Source organism: Pocillopora verrucosa, chromosome 14 (assembly GCF_036669915.1).
Source record: "Pocillopora verrucosa isolate sample1 chromosome 14, ASM3666991v2, whole genome shotgun sequence".
Lineage (NCBI taxonomy): Eukaryota > Metazoa > Cnidaria > Anthozoa > Scleractinia > Pocilloporidae > Pocillopora > Pocillopora verrucosa.
The window spans coordinates 20106671-20116459 of record NC_089325.1 but is presented as its reverse complement, the minus strand read 5'-3'; the positions used below and the strand labels follow the sequence as shown (position 1 = coordinate 20116459).

Below are 9789 nucleotides of genomic sequence, written 5' to 3'. Positions count from 1 at the left end.
GTAGGGAACACTAATTTTGACAAAGAGTAATATCCCATTTTGGTATAAAAATACTAAAATCTAAATGGAGAATCCAGGCATCCACCCTTGTACCTTCCATATGCTAAGCGGGCGCTCAACGATTTGAGCTAATTCCCCAACCCGTTTACCACATGATTTACCACTGTTCCTGTAGATATTTTATTAACATTTCAAGTTTTAACTCACTGCGGACAACAGTTTTCAGGAAACCGACCCATACGGACAAGTGACTCGGCTAGACATCCTTCAGCTTAACATCATTCATGGCCGGCCACAGGCCATCAGAACTCTGACGAAACGTACAAAGCTATTTTATTACACGAAGGACAGCTCCTGCAACGAAAACAAATACGTTGACCATCTCTCTTTTTTTTTAAGAAAAAGTACAACAACAGCTACACGCGACAAAACAGAGAAAGACCTACTAGGTCCGTTGTTGGTGCGTGTGTTTGATCTTACTAATCATCTCTTTTTCTGCACCACGCTTTGCAGACTGAAGAATTATTTTTTATCATATTACGTCTCTCATATTTGCTCAGAAAAAGTGAATTTTTCTTTATCGGATTGGGGAATTAGCTCAAATGGTAGAGCGCCTGCTTTGCATGCGGGAGGTACCGGGATCGATACCCGGATGCTCCAATTGGTGCCCTTGCCTTGACTAAGCATCTCTTTCGTAAACTTCAACATCTGGTTATTTCAACAAAGTTTAGCCACTGTTTAACAAAACCGCGTTCTAGGCCACCTTCGCCTCAGCCAAACCTTTTATCTCAACATTTATTTTTGTGTCAAAAGGGCCGAAAGCTGATGGTGGAGAGACGTTTATTCAATTAAATCAGCCCTCTTCTGGAGAATCCCTGGGTTAGAACTCCTGTATATAACCGACCCCAAATGTCCAAATAAAGGATGACCAAGCGGATACCGACGCTTACGCTACTTTTATAACTCGCGTGTATCGTTATTAATTAACTTGCTCAAGAATTGATGAGGAGGATAAAGACCATTTTGAAATTGTGTCTTAGAATGTGTTGTTCTCTTCGAACTCAGACTACCAATCAAATCTTCTCCAACAATTGTCTTAAGGCACATTAAATTAATTCAATTTTCTATGGCGACGGTGAAGGCCTGTATAAATGTTCGATTCTAAGAAATTATCTCAAGACAAAATCAGGACTTTGGCTGATGTCCTTCAAAGATTTAGAAATTGGTATATGTGCGCACCAAGAAACAACTCAAAACATTTATATAGGTTTTCACCTAGTTTTCACCTAGTTTTCACCAAAGTTGAATCAATTGAATATGGTTTAAAACAAACTTAAAAAAGGGATTGGATAGGTAGACATTTTTGGAGTAATCTTTCCAGATAGTCTTTCCTACACCTTTAACTCAATGGAGAAACAATAACTTGTAGGCAATCATTGGTAATAGGGGCCTGTCTGGGAGTCAAACCTGGGACCTCTCGCACCCGAAGCCACTAGACCAACAGGCCAGTCACAATAACAAAATGAGGACGTGAGAAAAGTGAGGCTGGAATAAACGAAAACGCACTTAAAACGCACTTACCTTTGCCGGCGAATCACTTTGGAACATTTTATCTATGTTATGCTTACACAACCAATGAAAGTTTTAAAGCGTTTACTCACCAAAATCCAGTAATGTCATGACGCATTGGGAACCTCTCTATCGCGATTATTTTTCCGAAGACCACGATAAGAGTTACAGAAGTAAAAAAGAACAAAATCAAATGAAGTTTGTATGTCTTTTGTTGTTTACCTTGCCGAAATGTCCGCCTCGTATTAGTCTCGATGGCCGATATGTATCAAAAACAGTGACATTCCTTTCCAGTTTCATCTCCTTTAGATTCCTGAGAGGTTTACAAGTTTTCTGTCATCAATGGCAAATATGAGAAAAAAAAGGTGGAGAATCCGGGTATCGATCCTGGTACCTCCCGCATGCGAAGCAGGCGCTCTACCGCTTGAGCTAATTCCCCAGCTACAGCTACATATATAAACACCCTCGTGAAAATCGTTCGACGAAAGGCTCAGCCAGTCTTGCAACAGTGCTCATTAATTTTGTCTTTTACTACTCATCTCACTTCTCTTATCTTATATCAGCGAAGAAATGTGTTTAAACTCCAGTTAAAAGATTTCGGAGGCCTCACTAAAACTAACGTTATTTGGGCTTCTAGTCCTGCCACAACAACCAATGGCTTTTCATAGAGAGTACCAACCAAATCCAATGCTGGATAATTTGGTTTTATCAACTGAGTTGATGACGTAAATTAGCCACCGTAAAGAGTTTCAAAGCCAATGTCTCGAGCATTGGACCTTTCCTCTTTATCCTGTTATACTCCCTGTTAAAAAGACGAAGTGTAGCGCCTTAGAAAAACGAACACAATGATTATTAATTACGAAAACGGTTACCCGTTTCGTTTGGAGTAATCGACAGAGGTGACACCAGGTCGCATACGTCATGTGACAACACAACGTCAACATTTTTCGTAAGCGCCAGGATTACAAGTGATTACGTCACTGACTTTGTCCGTGGCTTTCATTTTTCCTTAGCTAATTTTTTGCGTCTTCGTAGCAATCAAAAGAAAGAAAAGCAAAAAAAATAAATAAAACGGGAAGGATCGCCAACGGCAATACACTGAAATTTGCATACAACTTGATTAAATTTATGTTATGAAATACCTGGATCCTCCAAATTTTCCCCTTTTAAAAACGTTGCTGTCTGAAACAGCCTTATACAACGTTAATGTAAAGTTCGATTAAAAAAAAAAAGTCTGATAATATTTATATAATTTACGTATATCTTTTACCTTTATGTACGGTATAGTCGCTGAAGTCGTAGAAATTGCGGTGTCGTTTGTTTAGGTAGTTGCAGTAGGTCGGTGAGTGTTTCCGTCGTCAAAGTATTCGTTCTCGTCGGCTAAGCTTTCTGTCGTGTAGCATACTGGTCGCTCTTGTCGTATAAGAGTCTTAATTTTTGTGGCTTTGTGTGATGTAGCCCGATGAATCTTAGTAATCTTTCGGCATGGGTCGTTTCCTGTAGACTGTTTTCCGAAGTGAGATGTCGTCGCGGCTTACCAGGTAGTCTATAAAAGGAAGTTTCTCATTTTGAAAAGGAGCAAGACCTTTTCAGTATGCAATTTTAAATCTTTTTATTTGACCCGCAAGATCTTTACGAACGAAGAAGAGACAAACCTTTTCACTCGTCTAGGCGGCCTCTTTTTCCGACCCAGTAGGTCCACTTGTCACGCTGAACATTTAAGAAGGCAGAAAGAAGGTTGCAAATGCAGGCTTTAATCCATTGGCTGAAGATAAGAGACATTTGGATTGGTTAAACGGGAGGTACATCCTTTTCATGTCAAAAACATATTCCAGTGGAGACGCATTCCATGATAAAGTGGTTGCGCCGTCCCACCACAACACGAAAACAATCGCTGTTGAAAAATACCTTTTACCACCCTTTCAGGACCTTTAACCACACGAGCGACAGCGACCTACCAGAGGATACTCAGGAAGCATTACTGATAATACGGCCGTTCATTCTGATTGTCACAGCTTTCTGTCTGGATTAATCTCATTCAGTGAAGGTTTGTTTTGCACCTTGAGTAGATCTCCAACAAGCCTTTCTTTCCACTTGCACTACAAATTCTTCGAAAAAATAGTAGTTTTATTTCCGCGTAGATAATCATACATTTTTCTATTTTTGCTGTTGTTGTTGTTGTTGTGTTTTGTATCTATTACTTTATCTATTTACCTCAATTTGATATATTCAACGAATTTTTAAGGTTCCTGTAGTGTAGTGGTCATCACGTCCGCCTCACACGCGGAAGGTCGCAAGTTCGAGCCTTGCCAGGAACAAAGTTATTATTTTATTTAATTTCAAATTCTGTCAAAAAAATCAAAATATCATCAGACTTTTATTTTCACAAGAACCTTTCTTTATTTAGAGGTCATTAAGACTGAGATAGACCAAAATGCTTAAAGATTTAATTTAGGCACATGTTCACCTACCGGTTGCAAATTAAATTGATGTCAGCTGTGTCACAGACACCTCACACAACACAAAAAAAAAATAATTCCACAGCTACGGATCATTGAAGCAGGTCGTAGAGAGAAGGATAGAGCTGACTTCGCAAGAGGCCACAAAAAATGACTAAGTAAAAACTGGGACACCTACCGTCCAAGATGGAGGTCGCGGGTTCAATTCCAATCAGTGCCTTTTTCATTTTTTTGCGAAAAAAAACATTTAGCAAACTGCACCCAATAAGTCAGTGGGAGTTAGTAAAACAACTACTACAGTCATCTTTACGAGCAGAAGGAAAAATAAGATATACATTGCTATACAGCAAGAGTTTGGCAATTCACAAGATTGAAATTTTACAAGTACTAGCCCTTATTTGTGCGGTCCAGAACTCATAGAATGACGACAGCCAAGACAATCTCCCTCTATCATCTCGAGAAGAATCTAAACTATACGACAAAATAGATTACATTTACTTCCTTTGATGACACTGGTCGGGTTGTTTCTGTTTCCATTTTCACATGCGCTTCACAAAAATTTCAAATCTGCTGTTTTTCCATGAATACCACAAAGAGTTTTTAACTACATAAAAATGGGAGTTTTCTAATCACCTGTAAATGAAAAAGTAATATCTCCCCGGCGGGGAATCGAACCCCGGTCTCCCGCGTGACAGGCGGGGATACTCACCACTATACTACCGAGGAACTCTGTAGCGATAAGATTTCAATGTATAATAGGTGCCCTAGAGAACCAGTAGTTTTGAAAACAATATTTAGGTTCCTTTAGATCTTTTTGTCATTATGACTTTCCGAACAAAGAAGAAGCTAACCGCAGAACATATATTGAATTGATACATGCCAGCTTTTATGTTCCTGTTAATTTTAACTTGTAGATATGCGAAGCAGCCAGTGATGTGGAGATTTGATATGCACAGTTCGTGGTAAGGGCATTATTAAAGATGGCGGGCCGATTTTGGATCACTAAGGGAGGAATTTTTCCTGGTACAGCGGAATCATTGGCTTACGTAAAAACAGCCACGAGTTCATTATAGTGTTACTTTGATTCGTTTTACGTTCCGTCAGGGAGATTTTCCTAATTAGAAAAAGGCGCTGATGGGATTTGGACCCGCAAGTTTACTAGACAAGCAATTGTCACCACAAGCCTGGACTATTTCAGGATCTTTTTAAGTAACGTACAATACTGATGGGCGAGATTACTTTGTATTTCTATGCCCTTGATCATAGTTTTCGGTCATCAATGAAACGTTAGCGCATGCACGCCAGGTATGACTATAGTCCAACCGATGTAAATGTTACCTACTTCTATTTTTTTTCCTTTATTTTTTTGTTTTGAAATTGCATCTATCCCCTATAGATACTCTCAACTGACAAAATATCACAGAAGTGAAACAATGCATAGCCATATCACAACTGTCCGTTACCACGACAAACAGCAACAACAACATCATTAACTCCTTCAGCATCTTATATTGCCCAGATTGAGAAACTTATTCAAGACATTAAAAAGGGACAAGGCTCAAGCAGCTGGTTCGCCTGTATCCAGACTTCCTCCCACCTCGGGAAAGAAGCTAACTGAGTTAACTGATCGTGAACCTTATTGTTTCTAACGCAAAGTCAGAGAGAATACCTTGTTGATGCACTCAAGACTACAAAAGGAACATTGGAATAGAAGACATAGGATATACCAAAAGAATTCCGTGATCACGCTTTTCATTCATTTTATCGAGGCAACCACAGTCGGATAAGAAAAAAGAAAGTCATCGAGGGCACAGCAGAGGTAATCTTTGTTCACTTTGAAGGTGATTATCTGTCAATTGTATTGCCGAAATGGAAATGTGTCTTGCTTCAAGGCAAATGGAACATGCTTCAAGGAAACTGGGTCGTACAGGGAAATGTGTGGTGCGTCAAAGCAGATGGATCATACTGCAGGGAGACTGGGTCGCACGGGGAAATGTGTCGTACCTCGAGGCAGGTGGATCGTACTTCAAGGGAAATGGCGAGGCGTGCAATACTAGTTTACGACGCGAAGGACAGCCTATCCAACTAAAAAAACAAATACGTTGACCCTCTCCTTTTTTTAATATAAGAAAAACTAAAACGAAGACTTCATTCGACAGAACAGGCAAGGACCTACTGAGTTCCTTATTGGTGCGCTTGCTGGTCGTACTTGACAAGCCATGTAACACCAAAACTCTCCTGATTTAATTATTTTTTTTAATCATACTGCGTCTTTAATACTTACTTAGTAAAACTGACCTTTCAAGATAATATTGAATCATTGATTATAAAAGCAAGCAGAATAGAAATAGGATTGGGGAATTAGCTCAAGTGGTAGAGCGCCCGCTTTGCATGCGGGAGGTACCGGGATCGATACCCGGATTCTCCATTTGTTCCCATATTGTTTATTCTTTTAAAAAGAAAGTTTAGCCGCTCTTTGACAAAACCCCATTCTGAACCATCTTCAATTAAGCCGCACTTTTTATCTCAACATTTATTTTTTAAGTCAAAAGGGCTGAAAGCTGATAGTGGAGGGACATTTATTCAATTAAATCAACCCTCTTATAGAGAATCCCTTAGGCCTACTGGTTGCGTAAAACCGCGATTTGGTTTAGTCCTTGTGTAAATAACCGGCCCCAAATGTCCAAAGAAAGGATCACCGAGCGGATACCGTGGCTAAAATTACTTTTATAACTCGCGTGTATCGTCACTGCACAAGAATTGATGAGGAGGATAAAGACCCTTTCGCAACTGTGTCTGAGAACGTATTTTTCTCCTCGAACGTCGTTGAGTTAGTTCATTGCAGTATTATGAGTATCGCTATTCTCCAGGTATCGCTACAAAGAAGAAAAAAGATCAATATGTAGATAATGATTATAATAATGCTGATAGTAAAGATAATAGTAATAATAATGATAGAAATCTGCAAAAATCTGAAAGTATGTACAGTACTAAAAGAAAAGTAAACTATGTACAGATAATTGAAACCGTGTCTTTCGACTTTGAAACTATAGCAGATTTTGAACTATGGGCATATTTGCAAAATAATAACTTTGTTCTTGGCAAAGCTAGAACTTGAGACCTTCTGCGTGTGAGGCGGACGTGATAACCAGTACACTACAGGAACCTTAAATACGAAAAACTCATTGATCTTATCAAACTGAAATAAATAGATAAAGTAATAGATACAACAACAACAATCTGTGACTGGGGAATTAGCTCAAGTGGAAGAGCGCCCGCTTAGCACGCGGGAAGTATTTAACTTTGTCAGTTGCTTATATTTTGACGCAAAACCTCTGATGGTCATTCAGATGCGTTTAGAGCTTGATATGATTCCAAGGGTTCGATTGAGCAAAGCTGACTGGCTGTTGATCGAAGGTTAGAGGAATGAAGTCCACATTTTGCACCAAAATTTTATTTTTTTAATCGATTGCATTTTGCTTGTTAGGACGTGATATCAATTCTAGTCGATCCCGGTACCAATTTCTTTACCAGCTCAAAGTCTATTAAGCCAGTATTAAAAATTACGTCGGCACTGAGTGAACTATGGTAAGGTGGCGCGCAGAAAAGCGTTCACACAGCAGTGACTATCGCACCGACTTACTTACTTACTAATTTACTCACTTATACATTTACCCATCCACTCACTCACTCGCTCTCTCACTTACTTTCTTATTTATTTATACTTAATTTTATGGAATGCGGTATATGGGTGTATTTGGTCCGTTCGCTCAGTGGGTAGAGCGTGGTGCTGATAACGCGTACGCAAGGTCGTGGGTTCCAACCTCACACGGACCAAATAAAACAATAAGTTGCTTCAATGAAATGATCGAAAAACATGCCAAGACTCATTTGTTTCTCTACAAACGGTAATTAATTCAATAACGAAGGGGAAAACAAATAATTTGCTTCGATGAAACGATTTAAATGTCAAGACTATTTTTCTATGTTTCATTTCCAAAAAAAAACATTTTTAGCGGGGTGCTCGTTGGAATCTGTGGTAGGGATTTACCACCAAGTTCTTTTAAGCCTGACCCTTACTTAGACCAACCATGATTTCATACACTCCTATTTTTTTCAGACCTAAATATATACTGAATGACTCATTTTCGGTACTTCTCTTTCTTTTGCATTTAAGCAAATAAAGTCGTTGGACGTTCTTGCGATTCCCTTCAAAACCATTTAAGTGCACAGACTGTAATGGATCGATACCCGGATTCTCCAATGGCGCCTTACATTTGCTTGATTCGTCTTTTGAGAAATGATGCTTATGCATGGCTCAGGTTTATTTCGAATATATTCTTTTTCTAATAGACCTCTTTCACTCATTAATCTTCTCTAGAACTAAAGAAGAGGATCAACACCATGTGAAAAAGCCACAGACTTGCTGTATTTGCCCCATAGGATCATTATCTGCCGAACATAAAAACAAAACTTGTACAGATGTGGGTGGAATCCTCTTTTAAATCGGTAGACCAACTGCTCATGTGGAAAATTTAAGAAAGCAAAGGAGGAAGAGGTATCAATGTAAGTCTCGGTTGAAAGAAATGGTTCTTTCCATTGACAAGACGGAAGTACCTCACTTTCATGTTAACAGAAAATTACGGTTGGGAAGGTAGATCTTCAGAGGTCAATTTGTGAAGCTGATATGTAAGGCCCTCTTAAGTCTAGACAGGACAGGTCGGAAGGTCTGACCTAGCGATAACGATCCACGACCCATCTCGGAATTGGTCGACCGTCTTAAAAGATTCTAAGAAAATAGAAACATACGAGGGGAAAACTTTACATTGCAGGCCTCTATATGGCGTAATTCACTAAAACGGAAAAACCCCGCGTAGCCAATTGGGTATAGAGCGACCGGTCTAAGATCAGAAAGGGACGGAAATTTATCTTTTATATTTGATATCACGAGGGCTTGTAAGATCTCAGGGGTCACAGGATCTTTTTCGACCCTTGACCTACTCAGAATTCTCTGAGATGCATTGATCATTGAATAACCAGAGGGTGTGAAGACATTTTTGATGAACCAACCATCCGCTGCGCCCAATCAATGCTGTAGACAGCGTTAATAATTGGAACCGGAGAATATGCTTCATTGAGCAGGCACTGTAAGTAACCTGCTACTCGAAAGGGATTGACAAGTAAATAATGATGAAGCCCATCGTTTCCAACCTTTGAACTTTGCAAGGTAAGCAAGTACGGTGCCATCCGCTTTGGAAGCCAGAACGGTGCTCTTTACCATGCAAGCTGTAGATTTCAGGATGCTCGGGGACTGAGAAGAAAAATTTTGTCTTTATTTCAGACTGGAACACAACTGAAAATAAATAACGCTTACAGACAAAGCGAAACAAGAGAAAGACACCCACCTGATAACGAAAGGGTGAATACACTAAATATTAAAATCAAATGGTTATTGGTAGATAAATGAATAAACAAGTAATTAATTAGATACCTAGCTGAATGAAAAAATGCTTCGGTGTAAAAATGAATAAATATATCAATAAATAACTGTGATGACAAGGGTAAGAAACCTCATGACAGAAAGAATTTGCTATTTTTTCGCTTCTTTTGTAAGTTTTGCCGAGTATTGTTGCTCATAAATTGATAAACTGGCGTCACTCTGAACAACCGTAAATTTACCTCTTTCTGCGGTTTGAAAATCATCACAATATATACTGTCTAGTAAATTTGACCGCGAAATTACGTGTTCATTAAGTTTTGC

At 39.2% G+C, this 9789-nt stretch overlaps 3 non-coding genes across 3 annotated transcripts; 2 read left to right on the top strand and 1 right to left on the bottom strand.

The window, feature by feature from the left end:
- The first annotated feature begins 3814 nt into the window (after positions 1–3814).
- Trnav-cac (transfer RNA valine (anticodon CAC)) lies at positions 3815–3887 on the top strand. Its single transcript has one exon. It is a non-coding gene; the product is annotated as a tRNA-Val (tRNA).
- Positions 3888–4682: 795 nt separating this feature from the next.
- On the bottom strand, positions 4683–4754 carry Trnad-guc (transfer RNA aspartic acid (anticodon GUC)). Its single transcript has one exon. It is a non-coding gene; the product is annotated as a tRNA-Asp (tRNA).
- A 1629-nt stretch (positions 4755–6383) lies between these two features.
- Trnaa-ugc (transfer RNA alanine (anticodon UGC)) lies at positions 6384–6456 on the top strand. The gene has a single exon. It is a non-coding gene; the product is annotated as a tRNA-Ala (tRNA).
- Positions 6457–9789: the final 3333 nt, after the last annotated feature.